At 37.2% G+C, this 16828-nt stretch overlaps 1 protein-coding gene and 3 long non-coding RNA genes across 4 annotated transcripts in view; 3 read left to right on the top strand and 1 right to left on the bottom strand.

Annotated features, from left to right (window-relative positions):
* The window catches only part of msk (importin-7 msk), a 39386-nt gene that overhangs the window by 9702 nt on the left and 12856 nt on the right, over nucleotides 1–16828 (bottom strand). The gene's annotated exons all lie outside the window — the stretch shown is intronic.
* Nucleotides 7161–8597, top strand: LOC142234788 (uncharacterized). The gene is made up of 2 exons (XR_012721712.1): nucleotides 7161–8045; nucleotides 8110–8597. It is a non-coding gene; the product is annotated as an uncharacterized LOC142234788 (long non-coding RNA).
* On the top strand, nucleotides 9548–9973 carry LOC142236930 (uncharacterized). Its single transcript, XR_012722263.1, has 3 exons — nucleotides 9548–9629; nucleotides 9694–9799; nucleotides 9865–9973. It is a non-coding gene; the product is annotated as an uncharacterized LOC142236930 (long non-coding RNA).
* Nucleotides 10200–11367, top strand: LOC142236509 (uncharacterized). Its single transcript, XR_012722068.1, has 3 exons — nucleotides 10200–10363; nucleotides 10429–10792; nucleotides 10857–11367. It is a non-coding gene; the product is annotated as an uncharacterized LOC142236509 (long non-coding RNA).

Below are 16828 nucleotides of genomic sequence, written 5' to 3' on the forward strand. Positions count from 1 at the left end.
AATTCTAGAATTCTCAATGAAAAACTACAACAAATTTCTGAAGGCATGGAAAAACGTGTGGACCATATAGAAAATCAAATTGTGGAATTGGATAAGAAAGTTCTTTCTGTGGATGAGAAAATTATGGTTCATGATGAGAAGTTTCTGCACATCGAGAAAAAAATGTCAGAGCTGGAAATTAAAAGTGGTCCAGTGCGCGTCATTGAGGGCTCAAAAATCAAAACTCCTGTTTTCGATGGCTCAACGTCATTTGATGTCTTCAAATTCCAATTCGAAATGGTTGCTTCTAGAAATTTGTGGAATGACGATGATAAAGCAATTGAACTTCTATTGGCATTAAAGGGCAATGCTGCTGATGTGATACAAAGCATTCCCGCTGCTTCTAGAAATGACTATAATGAAGTAATAGCGGCGCTTCAACGCAAGTATGGTGGAGAGCACAAGCAAGACATCTTTAGAATGGAATTAAGAGGTAGAGTCCAGAAATCAAACGAGACTCTACAAGACTTTGCAACAGAAGTTGAGCGGTTGGTGCTACTGACATACCCAGGAGAGAGTCACCCACTTGTGGACCGCATCAAAATTGAGACCTTTGTGAATGGCATTCGAGACCCAGACATAAAATGTGCAACATATGCGTCACAAAAGGCTACATTCGCAGAAACAGTAACATTTGCACTTGCGCAAGAAACTGCGAGATTGCTGGCACGGCCTCAAATTCACAAAATACGCAGAGTAGAGACCGAGTGTGAAGAATCGAAATCTATCATTGACTCGATGAAAGAGGCAATGAAGCAGGTAATGCAAGAATTGAAACAAGATGCAACTAAATCCCGAATCAAATGCTATAACTGTGATAAGACGGGACATCTAGCTCGAGAATGCAAAGCACGACGCAAACGGTCAAGATCCACATCACCATCTCCATTAAACAATAACCATAAGAAGGTGACCCCACAGTCAAGTGAGTCACCTTTAAACTAAATCGAGCTAGTTCAGCGGGGCAAGAGCTGGCTCCCACAGACGATGGCCCCACCATCTCCATATCAATAGTTCAACAGAAAAATAACAATTTAACTATTGCGGGTGTTGTTAATGGCGACAAGCGTACTTTGACGTTGGATACTGGTGCATCAAAGTCTATCATTAGATCTGATTTAGTAAAAGGAAAAGTTACACCACTGATTGGAGTCAAGCTACGCACGGCTACAGGGGAACCCGCAACCGTATATGGAAAGGTCGCCGTAAAATTAACTATTGCTAACAAATCCGTTACTTATGATTTCATTGTGGCCGATATAATAGACGAAGTTATAATTGGAGCGGATTTCATGATTGCTTTTGGTATCAATCTGGATATGAAGCGTCGTGTAATGACATGGTGCGATGCCGAAATAACTGTAAACGTGGGCTATAGTGAGAATACACCCGTCAGACGTTTGACAACGAGCCAGTCAGAGTCTATACCACCGAATGCCGAAGCAATTATACGGGTTCCTATGAATGGAGATTGTGAAGTCGGCCAATTGTGGGTTGTTGAACCAGCAGAAAACAAAAGCAACAACATCTTGATAGCAAATGCCCTGGTAACAACGAACGAAGAGAGACTAATACCAGTTCGTGTCTTGAACTTGTCTGACAATCACGAGCAAATTGTAAAATTTTCTGACATTGGCAAATGTACACCAGTCGAGGCAATAGTCAATTTGGAAGGCAACTCATCAAAGACACATGGAGCAGTGAGAAAACATCTAGAAGCGTATGTCGAGGCTTGGACACGTCATCTATCGCCGTCAGAGAGAAATAAAGCCAAGCAATTGTTGTGGAAAAACGCCTCTGCTTTTGCTTCTGAAAAGGGAAATCAAGGAAGAACATCTGTAGTGAAACATGAAATTAAAACCGCAGAAGAAAGGCCCATAAAACAGGCACCACGAAGTGTTCCCCTGGCAAAAAGAGACGAAGTTCAAAAGCTCATAAAGGAAATGGCGGAGAGTGGAGTGATCGAGCCATCATCAAGTCCTTGGTGTTCCCCAGTTGTGCTGGTCAAAAAGAAAGATGGAAGTACCCGATTCTGCGTGGACTACAGAAAACTGAATGATGTCACCAAAAAGGACAGTTATCCGCTTCCACGCATTGATGACACGTTGGACACACTAGCCGGAACAACATGGTTTTCTACGCTTGATTTGCAGAGTGGATATTGGCAAGTAGAGATCGCCGAGAAAGACAAGGAAAAGACGGCTTTTGGCGTTAATGGCGGTCTCTGGCAATTCAATGTAATGCCGTTCGGGCTCTGCAACGCTCCGGCTACCTTCGAAAGATTGATGGAGCGGGTACTGAAGGGGTTGCACTGGAAGTCGTGCTTGATATACTTGGACGACATCATAGTGATGGGCAAAACATTTGACGAGCACCTTAAGAACTTGAAAGACGTTATCCAGCAATTGTCAGCCGCTGGTCTACGCCTTAACGCAAAGAAATGCTCCCTTTTCCAGCGGGAAGTTAAATACCTGGGTCATCATGTGACTGCAGAGGGCATATCCACCGATGAAGACAAAATCCAAGCTGTCAGAGATTGGCCACGACCCCGAAATCTCCACGAATTAAGAAGTTTCCTTGGGTTATATACATATTACCGACGATTCGTCCCAAACTTCGCCAGCATCGCCGCTAGTCTCCATAAATTGACGCAAAAAGGTCAGAAGTTCCAGTGGAGCGACGAACAGGAGGATTCATTCCAACACTTAAAAGAACTTTTATGTTCAGCTCCTGTTCTAGCGTATCCTATTCCGGGCGAAAAATTTGTTTTGGATACAGATGCTAGCGCGCATGGTATTGGAAGTGTGCTATCCCAACAGATAGACGGCAAGGAGAAGGTCATCGGATATTTCAGCCGAACGTTGTCCAAGCCCGAAAAGAACTACTGTGTAACGCGACGAGAGCTGCTAGCCGTCATAGAGAGTGTAAAACATTATCATAAATATTTGTATGGACAACACTTCTTGCTCAGGACTGATCACTCAGCTCTACGATGGTTGCTCCAATTCAAGAATCCGGAAGCTCAACTGGCACGTTGGATCGAGAGGCTCCAAAGCTATGATTTCAGTATCGAGCATAGAAAAGGTGGAAAACACGGTAACGCTGACGCCTTGTCACGTCGACCTTGCAGTATAGAATGCAAGCACTGCTCGAAAGCTGAACACAAGGAGGAGATTGTTGATATTCGGCTGTTACACGTCGAATCTGGAGTGGACTGGCCAACAGAACAGCGTAAAGATCCCATTTTGAACAAAATTATTTCGGCAAAGGAAGAGAACAAGAAGCCCAGTAAGAAAGACATCGCAGCCGAAAGTCCACTTATGAAATCATACTGGGCTCAATGGGATAGTTTAGTTCTAGTCAATGGATCCCTGCAACGTAAATGGGAAAGCGAAGATGGCAAGAGCAGCCGAAATTTGATCATCGTTCCAGATTCCAAAATAAGAGATGTTTTGGCGGAGTTCCATAATGGTCCCAGTGGAGGTCATCTGGGAATAACCAAAACCGCCGAGAAAGTGAAGCAACGATTCTACTGGGTTGGATGCCAGAAATCAATTGCTGAATGGGTAGCCAATTGCGAGAAGTGCATGAAGGCGAAAGGTCCAACAAGGAAAAGTCGAGGTCCTATGCAAGAATATAGACCAGGAGCCCCGTTTGAAAGAATAGCAATGGACGTGGCAGGCCCTTTCCCAGTAAGTGATTCTGGAAACCGTTATGTCCTTGTGGTCATGGATTACTTCAGCAAATGGCCGGAGGTGTATGCAATTCCAAACCAAGAAGCAAAAACGATTGTGGATGTTGTCAACAAAAACTGGATATGTCGCTACGGTGTGCCGTCCGAGATTCACTCAGACCAGGGAAGAAATTTTGAATCGGCCATATTCAAAGAGATGTGTGAATCCCTTGGTATCAAGAAAACGAGGACTACACCATTACATCCACAATCCGATGGCATGGTAGAAAGGTTTAATCGCACTCTGGAGGAACATCTTCGAAAAGTAGTGGACAACGGCCAGAGGGACTGGGACGAGCATATACCAAAGTTTTTGCTGTCGTATAGATCTGCCATTCATGATTCCACCTCTCGAACACCGGCCAATGTTCTATTCGGAACTGAGTTGAAGTTGCCTGGTGATCTGATATTCGGTGCTAAACCTAATGAGCTCGCCATGGAAGAAAACAGAAACGACATCCCAAACACTTTCGGTGAAGTTCACGAATCAGTGCGCAACAAAATAAAAATGGTCAGCAACAGAATGAAGGCGAGATACGATCGTGCTGTAAATACTGAAGGCTTCCAAGAAGCAGAATTGGTTCTGCTATTTAACCCGCAACGAAAGAAAGGATTGTGTCCTAAACTGCAAACACAGTGGGAAGGCCCATACAAAGTCATCAAGAAGATCAATGATGTTGTATACCGGATTCAGAAGGACGACAGCCCTAGATCAAAGATGAAAGTTGTACATCTGGAACGATTGGCTCCTTACGGAACAGGTTCTGTGCCTGTTCGGGACGAACAGGCTTAAGCGGGAGGCAGTGTTACGAATTTGATAATTATAGATATAAGTTTATTTAAATTAGTTTCCGTTAATTTAAAATTCAAAATTGTAACGATAAAATTTCGCTATCACTTGTTGGAATCATCTATTCATTTTCTAGTATTTTCCTGAATTTCTTTTATGTTCTTTTGTTTGCTTACCGAAATGTTAGTTCTTACTCTCTCATAGAATAACAGCCCCTTTGCTTTGTTATTTTGCTTTCTCATTTCATCTCATTGTCTATTGTCATTGTTGTTGTAGTAATGCGAGCATATATCTATGTGAGTGTGTATGTGTTTGGCAGCCACTAGACGAATAACTTAATGGTCGTAGATCCTTCTAGCATTGTCTAAGAATGTTCTGGCGTTGCCAGAATATTGTAGTGCTACCAGAATGTTCTCGTATTGCCACACCGTCATATATAAAAGCGCTCGCATGCTGCTAACGAGTCAGTCTTAATTAAAGCGTCAAACGAATAACTTCAGTGTGAACGAATTGTAAAGTGTGAAGTCATAGTAAATAAATTGTAGATTGTCGTTATTTAAAAGAACTGTGTTTTAATTGTCGGGTAATTAAAAACGCCTAAATATAAAAACGTAACAATATTTTATAAATGTCAATAGTTTTATTAAGCTTGAGATCTTAGTTTCCTTTATTTATTTTTAATCCATCATTCCTAATATTTCGCAATTATCATTGAAGTGCTTCTTCAGAGGCACTGCAATAGAAAAAGTTGACGAGAGCAGTGATGCTCCATTAGAATAACAATTGTTTTGTGATCATTCACCCTTATTCCTGAAGTCGCCCTCGCTCTCTTCGTCGCTTTTTGTCGTCTGTCGCTTTTAAGTCGTCTCGTCATTCATTTGGTATTCCTGTGAAGTGGGGACGGCGAGACGACGATTACTTTTTGTACCAATTACAATACTCGGTAATAAAAGGCCGATATCACTAGAAAACAGTCAGCTGATGTACAAAAAAATTAATTTTAATTTTTTCGGTTTAAAATATTTTTATTTCTGACGCAATTCTGTGTCGGCAAATCAAGAAAAACTATTTAATTTGACGCGGGAAAAATGTGGATATATATTCAAGGACTGTAAAAGCTTCAAAAACTATAAAAATGGCGACGACGCTGAGATCAATGGCACAAGGATCATCGTGAAAGTAAACATTAAGTTTAAAAATAATAAATGATAAATTTGACTCGGGAAATGATTTACATTATCTAAGTTTGGTGCTAAATAAAATACATTGGCCTTGAAGGGTTTCTATTAAAAATAAATGGAAAAATCAACACGTTTACTTTAGTTGTGCAGTTTTTTTTTGTTCCGGAAATGCAGTTTTCTTTTCTATGATGTGAATGCGATGACCATAACTACTATATATACAGATCAATTTGGTATAAATAGCGCATTTTTATATCAATAGATTTGTGATCGTGGTCAGCTCAGAACATGAGTTCCTCAAAGAGTGGAAGCTGGAATAAATACTTGAATAGTATAGATCAAAGGCATTAAACTACAAACCATTTGATCCAACCGGTTTTAAATCGTTGGAGTCAGTCTAGCTCATCTAATGGCTGATCTCTAGTTCCTTTTATTCTCATTTTTTTGTAATTGTTGAAGATTAGTCACTTTACCTCTTACCAATTTCCATTTATTAAATTTATTTTTGAATTATTCGATTAATAAAGTCTAAAAAACTTCTTCAAAAATTAATCACTAAACTCGTCGCTGGTAAATTTAACGGCGACAAAAAGCGACGATATTGGCGACAAAAAGCGACACCAGGAATACAGATTTTCATCGATAACAGAATATATCGACAAACGGAATACCAATTAGTGGCGACAGATGAAAAGCGACAAAAAGCGACGGCGAGGGCGACTTCAGGAATAAGGGTGATTGGCTCATATATCAAATCGCCTCTGAAGAAGCAATTCAATGATAATTGCGAAATATTAGGAATGATGGATTAAATATAAATAAAGGAAACTAAGATCTCAAGCTTAATAAAACTATTGACATTTATTAAAAAGAAAAAGATCGAATAAAACACCAAGAAACAAAATAGATATTTTATCATAATCATTTAAAAAACAACAAAATTAACAAAATTTTAACAGATTTTTTGATAACAAAAATAATAATAAAAAATAATAGAAAGAAGTAGAAAGAAAATGGTGTCTATATGTTAGTATTAGGCAGAAAAATGTCTATATAAGGCATTCTGGAATGTATCAGCATTGCCAATAAATTGAATCGATGCAGGTATAGAGTTCCACAGGCGAACGGCGTTGAAGAAGTGTCATTCAGATAATACTAGCTGACGTTGTTGTGAAATAATTAAAATTCCTCTATTGGATCTCCCAAAACGTAATTTATCATAGAGATATTTTTTTTGGCTCTTTGGTATAGATAATCACCCTTATTCCTGAAGTCGCCCTCGCTCTCGCCGTCGCTTTTTGTCGTCTGTCGCTTTTAAGTCGTCTCGTCATTCATTTGGTATTCCTGTGAAGTGGCGACGGCGACGACGACGATTACTTTTTGTACCAATTACAATACTCGGTAATAAAAGGTCGATATCACTAGAAAACAATCAGCTGATGTACAAAAACATTAATTTTAATTTTTTCGGTTTAAAATATTTTTATTTCTGACGCAATTCTGTGTCGGCAAATCAAGAAAAACTATTTAATTTGACGCTGGAAAAAATGTGGATATATATTCAAGGACAGTAAAAGCTTCAAAAACTATAAAAATGACGACGACGCTGAGATCAATGGCACAAGGATCATCGTGAAAGTAAACAATAAGTTTAAAAATAATAAATGATAAATTTGACTCGGGAAATGATTTACATTATCTAAGTTTGGTGCTAAATAAAATACATTGGCCTTGAAGGGTTTCTATTAAAAATAAATGGAAAAATCAACACGTTTACTTTAGTTGTGCAGTTTTCTTTTCTATGATGTGAATGCGGTGACCATAACTACTATATATACAGATCAGTTTGGTATAAATAGCGCATATTTATATCAATAGATTTGTGATAGTGGTCAGCTCAGAACATGAGTTCCTCAATGAGTGGAAGCTGGAATAAATACTTGAACAGTATAGATCTTTTTAATAATACCCAATAAACACAGGATGAGCGTTTTTCAAATGCAACAACTTTTCAGTTTGAGGGTAAATATAATTTTCAACATAAATTCAACTTGACTTGAAATAGCTCATCTTCAATACATCTTCAAAGTGTTTACTTCCAATTTGCCAAAATGTTGACGAAATCTTTGAAAAGGTGTTGAAGATAATATGAGAAAACTTTGACAAAACACTACCCTAAAATGCAACGAAAAAACCATGTGGTTTTCAATACTTATTTGTGCAACGAAGTTCGTGGTCAATTGCAAGAAATTAAAAAAAATGGAAAATTATAGACAAATAACCAAATAGTTTATAAAAATAGGTAAGTGAAAATAAAAAATGAAATAAAACTTTAAGGAAATCACTAAATGTATATCTCTTTGCAGAAAACTAAAATTATGGATTCTACGTTCTTGAAAACATTAAAAAGCTGACCGATGAAAAAATGGTGGACAATTAACTGGAACTGCTTCAAATAGTGTATAATAATGGTACGTCAATATGAAAAATTAAATCAACACTTTAGAGAAGTCACTAAATTTAAATCTATTTGCAGAAAACTAAAATCTTTGAATGCTACATTCTTGCAAACATTAAAAGGCTGACCAATGAAAAATGAGTGGCTTATCGACAAGAAAAAGTTTCCAGAAACATTACAAGTGCAACCAATTAAAATTGTTAAAAACAACAAATTGTTGAAATCAACAACTTCTGGATGAAAATGTGCATCACATCGTCAGTTTAATTCATATGCTATTAACAGTTTAAAATGGATATTTTGTGAATTCCTTCTGCTAACACGCGGTCCAGTACGTTCCTAATTTCAAATTGCCCGCATGTTAATAAATTTGAATGCTGTTTTATGACACCAAAAGGAAGGAAATCGAATTATCAATGCAAAAGTGTTTACTAATAATGTTTAAGATATTTAAAGTTTTGTTTTTGATTTATTATTTTGGTCCGTTTTTTTAGTTTTAGAATTTTACCATATGTTTAAGCTATCAGACCTAAGGTTATTTTCCGCAAATAAAAATAATTGTTGTTTGTTTGTTTTTTTTTTTTTCTTATTTGTTGCTATGTTTAATAAGATTATTATGTATCAATTGGTATTGTAGTGTATTATGTAGTGTAGTGTATTATTATATATTTTATTTTGACGAAAATGAATAAATTATACAAAATTCATAGAATTTTGGCTTTGATATATATCATTCATACAAATTTAGGTTGAAAAGTATATGCAACGATGTTAATTTTGAATTTGACTCGCATCGAAAATTGTTTGACAAATTATTGAGTAGCGATGCATTTCAATTTGAGGATAACACTTGAGATATTATTGCTAATTTGAATTTCACTGTTGAGGGTAATGTCTGTTTTTTGTTGAGAACGCGATTTTCTCAACAATTTCTCAACTTGAATATTACCCTAATCCTTTGAAAAATTGTTGAAATTTAGCATTTTTCAAACGTTTGTGTTTATTGGGTACTTACAGCTTTTCTACCATTTGTTACAATTTTTCTCTAAAGTTCAAAGGCATTAAACTACAACCCAATAAACACAGAATGAGCGTTTTTCAAATGGAACAACTTTTCAGTTTGAGGGTAAATATAATTTTCAACATAAATTCAACTTGACTTGAAATAGCTCATCTGCAATACATCTTCAAATTGTTTGCGAATTACTTCCAATTTGCCAAAATGTTGACGAAATCTTTGAAAAGGTGTTGAAGATGATATGAGAAAACTTTGACAAAACACTACCCTAAAATGCAACGAAAAAACCATGTGGTTTTCAATACTTATTTGAAAACCACATGGTTTTCAATTGGTCAATTGCAAGAAATTGCAAGAAATAAAAAAAATGGAAAATTTTAGACAAATAACCAAATAGTATATAAAAATAGGTAAGTGAAAATAAAAAATGAAATAAAACTTTAAGGAAGTCTCTAAATGTATATCTCTTTGCAGAAAACTAAAATTATGGATTCTACGTTCTTGAAAACATTAAAAAGCTGAACAATGAAAAAAAGGTGGACAATTAACTGGAACTGCTTCAAATAGTTTATAATAATTGGTACGTCAATACGAAAAATTAAATCAACACTTTAAAGAAGTCACTAAATTTAAATCTCTTTGCAGAAAACTAAAATCTTTGGATGCTACATTCTTGCAAACAATAAGAAGCTGACCAATGAAAATTGAGTGGCTTATCGACAAGAAAAAGTTTCCAGAAACATTACAAGTGCAACCAATTAAAATAGTTAAAAACAACAAATTGTTGAAATCAACAACTTCTGGATGAAAATGTGCATCACATCGTGAGTTTAATTAATATGCTATTATCAGTTTAAAATGAATAGTTTGTGAACGTACGTTCCTAATTTCAAATTGCTCGCATGTTAATAAAAGGAAGGAACCAAAAGCAAGCAAATCGAATTATCAATGCAAAAGTGTTTACTAATAATGTTTAAGATATTTAAAGTTTTGTTGTTTGTTTTTTTTTTTTTTTTTTTTGTTCTTATTTGTTGACGAAAAAACCACATGGTTTTCAATACTACTTTGGACAACAAAGTTCGTGGAAGAAATAAAAAAATGTGGAAATTTTTTAATAATCAATTGAAATTGCTTATAATAATTGGTAAGTAAAATTAAAACACGAAATGAAAACTTTAAGGAAGTCACTAAAATCAAATCTCTTTGCAGACAACTAAAATATTTGGATGCTGATTCTTGGACACATTAAGAGACTGGCCGATGAAAAATGATAGTGGCTTATCGAGAAGAGAAAGTTTCCATAAATCAAAGTGCAACCAAAAAAACTTGGTATTTATTCTTTTCCATATCAACAACTACTGGATGATAATTCGCATCACATCGATAGTTTAATTTACATCGCATCATCGGTTTAATTTGTTATTTTGTGAATTGAAATTGCTGGAAATTTATTCCAATTATCTAGTCATCAAGTTCCTGAAAATTGCCAGTATTTTAATAACAACAATTTTGTAAAACCAACGTTCTTGAGGAAAACACGTAGTACGTGGTCAGTTGGAAGAAATACAAATTGGTAAGTCAAAATAAAAAGTGAAATGAAAACATAATGGAAATCACAAAACTCGATTGTTTTGCAGAAAACTAAAATCATTGGATGGTATATTCTTGGAAGATGTTGGCCGATGAAAAACCGATGAAGGGAACAACAAAGAAAAGTTTTCAGAAAACTTACAAGGTGCAACCAATTAAAACAAAGTGCAACAATTCCTATATCAAGAACTTCTGGATGAAAATGTGCATTACATCAATTTACATCCCGTCATCAGTTTGATATTTTGTGATTTCCTCTTGCTGGAATCTATTCTAACACACAAGCCAGCAAGTTCCTCGATAGTAATTATTTCAAATTGCCAGGATATTAATTAATAGTTATTTGACACCAACATTATGGAGGAAATGGAATTATACATGTAAAAATGTTTAAGATATTTAAAGTTGTATTCATAGTTTTATTTATTAATACGTTTAATAAGATAATTACATTTTGATTGGTATTATATTATTATTTTTATATATTATTAATGTTATTTTTAAGATTATTATATTTGTTAACGAAAAAAATAATAAAATTTACAAAATCTCTAGAAATTTAGTATTGACTTTCAGTTAGAACAAGGATTGACTTTCATACAAATTGTGGTTTGAAAGTATTCGCAACAATGCTAATTTTTTATTTTTATCACATTGAAAACTGTTTGAGAAATTATTGAGTAGCGATGCATTTCAATTTGAGGATTACAATTGAGAAATTATTGCTATTGTGTTGAATTTTACTGTTGAGGGTAATGCCTGTTTTTTGTTGAGAACGCGATTTTCTCAACAATTTCTCAACTTGAATATTACCCTAATCCTTTGAAAAAATGTTTGAAAAATTATTGAATTTTAGTATTTTTCAAACGTTTGTGTTTATTGGGAAACCATTTGTTCCAACCGGTTTTATCGTTGGAGTCAGTCTAGCTCATCTAATGGCTGATCTCTAGTTCCTTTTATTCTCATTTTTTTGTAATTGTTGAAGATTATTCACTTTACCTCTTACCAATTTCCATTTATTAAATTTATTTTTGAATTATTCGATTAATAAAGTCTAAAAAACTTCTTCAAAAATTAATCACTAAACTCGTCGCTGGTAAATTTAACGGCGACAAAAAGCGACGATATTGGCGACAAAAAGCGACACCAGGAATACCGATTTTCGTCGATTTTTCCCATTTTTTTGTAATGAAGATTAGTCACTTTACCTCTTACCAATTTCTATTTTTAAAATTTATTTTTCAATTGTTCGATTAATATAGTCTAAAAAACTTCTTCAAAAATTAAACACTTAACTCGTCGCTTGTAAATTTAAAGGCGACAAAAAGCGACGATATTGGTGACAAAGAGCCACGCCAGGAATACCAATTTTCTTCGATAGCAGAATATATCGACGAACGGAATACCAATTAGTGGCGACAGAGGAAAAGCGACAAAAAGCGACTTCAGGAATAAGGGTGATTGTATGCTGTTTCAAGGCGACGTTTACTATAAGCATCAGCACTACCAATCAGTTCACAGCCATAAAGGTTTATTGACATTCAATACGTTTCTGCCAGCAGTATGCGTATGTGCGTGTGTAAACTATTGAGTTTGATAAAGAGTACGAAGCATTCCAAATTTTTTTTCAACAGTGGTGCAAACATGATCCTGCCCAGTTAATGAGAAATTAAAAATGATTCCCAGATTCTTTGACTTGTTAACTCCCTCGATGGTTTCGTTACCAACTTTAAGCCTAGTACTAAGATTACGTTTTCGCACGAAAAACTGTATAACGAAACCATATAAAAAACGTTAGCGCGAAATAAATGCGAAATCTTTGTTTTGACCATTTTAAAACACATATTTATACAACCCTGGATTTTTCGCACGAAAAAATAGGCAGGCATATTATTTCACATAAATAAGGTGACATACCTGGGTTTGAGATCCTATATACGGAGATAGATGAAGATATTCGTTTTTCGCAGAAACGAACATAGTACTAAGCATTAACAGGTAGATCAGTCGAAACGACATGTGTACGATTGCTAATGATTAATAGTTTTGATTTATTTGGGTTAATCTGTAGACCATACATGTATGTTCAGTAGATCCAAATTTAATTTATCGATTCCATCTGTCAACTCATTTTTTCACAACTCAAGTAGATTTGTAGATTTTTTTTACGATTAGTTTTTATTTGATTTTTGGTCGACCTTTTTTTTTGAAAAAAAAAAAAAAAACATGAATTCATTTTTTATAATGTTTACAAGCAATAACAGCCTGTGCAATTGCTTAATTTTACCCGAACTCGCAGAGCGAATTAGAACCCAGCAAAAAAGCGTCGCCAAAAACTCCAAAGATCCGGAAGTGGTGCAAAATTGGCGCAGAAGCGATGAATTTAACATGGGAATTTCTATTCAACCGTCGAACGGAACGGACGTGTTTTTTTAATAGCGGATAAAATCATCGTAATAAGTACCTACTACGAATTTCAAGTGTGGTGGGATATTAGGCCACCATGCAGAGAAATTCAAAGACATCCACTGGGTTGCTAACTTCAGGGCCCAGTGGACGGGTATCGACTGGAGTTATAAATTTGGGCAATGACCAAGAGTTAGGCGCAATTAGTCGACCTGTAGACGGGTCGACAGGTGGCGACAATTTGACAAGTCGGACCTTTTCCAAGGTAACGGCGTCAAAAGGAGGTAATCCCTCACGAAAGAGATTCAAGGAAAGTAGAAATGCTTTGTTTATCCTAAAGAAATTAGGATCAGTCGACCCAAGCACGTTGTCGGCTAAACAAAGCGATTCCTTAAAATGGGCTCAAGGAATTCTTGAGGCTGGCAAAAGGGAACGATCACCGGATGAGCTGCCATCCTCCAAAAGGGATCAACGATCGTTTGCCTCAGTTGCTAAAGACAGCCTTGTGATGGCTATCATAAATAAAGGAGCATTGGACGGTATGGTTCCAAAGCAAAAATGGGGGGAAATTGAGAATGCTTTGTCTGGCGTCTACTCACAGGTGCTGGAAAAGTTTCCCGGCCCAGATCGTCGACACCAAGAGGCTGGTTGGTATCAAGGACGATTTAAGCTAGTCGCATTTGAGGACCAGAGGTCTATAGAATGTTTTAGAGCTGCTCTGATACTAATTGGTGAAGTTTGGGAAGGAGCTGCTCTAGAGTTAGTCGAGAAGAAAGACATACCGGCTAGACCAAGAGCACATGCGTGGATACCTGCAAACCCTCCTGACCCTGAATCTATTTTAAATAGACTGAAACAATGCAATCCAGATCTTCCAACAGCTGATTGGAAGGTTGGCCGTTTGGATGAAGTGGATGGGCCAAGACGGCATGCAGTGTTTATATTGAACACTCAGTCTTTGCCACATCTAGCAAAGTCTCAGGGCCGTGTATGTTATGGCTTTCATTATATTATTATTTATTATTATTATGAAGGTGTATAAAAACGATCAGCAAAAGGATTCAGAAATGGACAAGCCTCTGTCTGAATCAGAAGTAAGCGGATCCTCTTGCGAAGTCGAGGGAGATACCAAAGTTGAAGACATGGATAGATACCGTATGCGTGAGGAGGCTTCTACTGCCTCAGAACTCACCAAAGTTGAACCTATGGTTATTGCGAGAGTCACCGATATCTCTGAAGAGGACATTCTTGATGACTTGATTGAAGCGGCTGATGTGACGGTTGTTGAAAATCTCGATGGTCCTACGGATCCTCCAGATAAATCTTCATCATTAAGGCATGTGCTGCCTTAAAGGTTCTCCTGATGAAAGGGGACATAGACATAGTTCTTATTCAAGAACCATATGTTTATAGAAACAAAATATGTGAATTAAGTACTCCGGGGTTCAAACTATGGCAGTATACTGGTAATGATGTAATTCGAGCCTGTATAATTGCTAAAAACGAGCTTAACTTGTTTCTGCTTCCTTCAATGTGCAATGCAGACACTGTCGTTGCCAATTTAGAAATAGCCAAATGCAAATATTGGGTATCTTCGGTCTATATGGGACATGACAGGGAGATGCCTCCATGTGCCGTTAAGACCTTAGTTGAGGAGTCACTGAAAACAAAGACGAAACTCATTATGGGATGCGATGCGAATGCGCATCATAGTATATGGGGAAGTAGTGATACTAATGCAAGGGGAGAGTCGCTAATACAGTTTATTTTGCGTACTAATCTGGTAGTTTGCAACAAGGGAGATGCCCCAACCTTTGTCACTAAAAACAGGCAAGAGGTTTTGGACATCACCTTGGCCTCGTAAGAACTGAATGAAATGATATCTGAGTGGCATGTTTTAAGTGAACATAGCTTCTCAGATCATCGCTACATCAGTTTCAAATTTGATGTTCATACCACCAAGGCCATATTTCCGCCAAATGTTAGGAAAGCTGACTGGAATAGGTATAGGGAATCGTTCAATATGATGATACCGGAAATACCAGAGACAAATATGAGCACTGTGCAAGTTATCGAACACGCAGTGGAGAGGATTACTAAGGCCTTCAACATTTCACTGAAAGCTGCATGCCCTAAAGGGAAGCCAAGGGGGAAAAATCGACCACCATGGTGGTCTACGGAGTTAGGTAATATGAGGAAATCCTGCAGGAAGCTCTTTAACAAAGCAAAGTCAACCAGAGCTCCTGTGGATTGGGACGCTTACAAGAAGAATCTGAGAGGATACAAGCGAGAACTGAGAAAGGCTCAGCATAACTCTTGGAATGATTACTGCAGCAGCATTGAGAATACGTCCGAGGCTTCCAGACTACGGAAGGTGCTAGCATCCACGAGCTCCGCTCCAGGTTTCATTAAAACATCGGAGGGCAATTGGACAACGTCCAGTGAGGAGACGCTGGAGGTACTATTGCACACACATTTTCCCGGAAATCAGACGGTTGAACCATGCACTGGCGGTGCCACAGTGGCTCAGCGGTCGTTTCCTATCGAGGAAATTGTATCAGAATCTAGAATAAAATGGGCGTTAAATAGCTTTGGATCATTCAAATCCCCCGGACCTGATGGAATTACACCGGCGGAGTTAAAAGCGGTGGCTGACAGAATTATCCCCTGGTTGTCGGCGATATATATAGGATGTATTAACTTAGCATATATTCCACGAAAGTGGAGAGAATCAAAAGTCGTTTTCATACCTAAAGCGGGAAAAGCCTCTCACTCGAATGCGAAGGATTTCCGACCAATCAGCTTATCATCATTCCTACTTAAGACTCTGGAGAGGATGATAGATATTTATCTTAGAACTAGCGTCGATTCAAGTTTGCTCTCGAAACGACAACGACAACAAAGGCAGGTCTACTGAAACCGCATTACATGAACTAGTCAGCTTTATTGAAAGCTCACTATCTGTCAAAGAATACACAGTAGTGGCATTTCTAGACATCGAAGGGGCGTTCAATAACGTCCATCCGAGCTCGATATTAAATGGACTGACAACTCTGAATGTTGATCCAGGTATACTTAGGCTGTTAGACGAACTTCTAAGGAAGAGACGCATTTCAGCCACACTAGGACAAGCAAACATACAAAGGTATGTAAACAGAGGCACTCCTCAAGGAGGAGTTCTATCACCTCTTCTTTGGAATGTTGCTATAAACGACCTTCTGGTTTCCCTAGAAAAAGAAAGGATACAAGTGGTGGCATACGCAGATGATGTGGCGCTAGCAGTCAGGGGAAAATTCCCATCAACAGTTAGAGATATTATACAGAGAGCCCTCCGGATGACTGAGAAATGGGCGAAAGATAAGGGTCTTGGGGTAAATCCTGCAAAGACAGAAATAGTCATGTACTGCAAAGATCGCAAAACTCCCACGGTTAGGCCCATTTCCTTAGGGGGTATTGAAATTCCCTTTAGGGAGTGTGCAAAATACCTTGGTGTTATTTTGGACAGGAAGCTGAACTTTAAGCTTAATATTGTAGAAAGGGCGAGGAAAGCAGCGGTAGCTTTATACTCGTGCAAAAAGGCAATAGGGAAAAGTGGGGACTAAAACCAAAAATT

The sequence above is a fragment of the Haematobia irritans genome, chromosome 4, assembly GCF_050003625.1.
Source record: "Haematobia irritans isolate KBUSLIRL chromosome 4, ASM5000362v1, whole genome shotgun sequence".
Lineage (NCBI taxonomy): Eukaryota > Metazoa > Arthropoda > Insecta > Diptera > Muscidae > Haematobia > Haematobia irritans.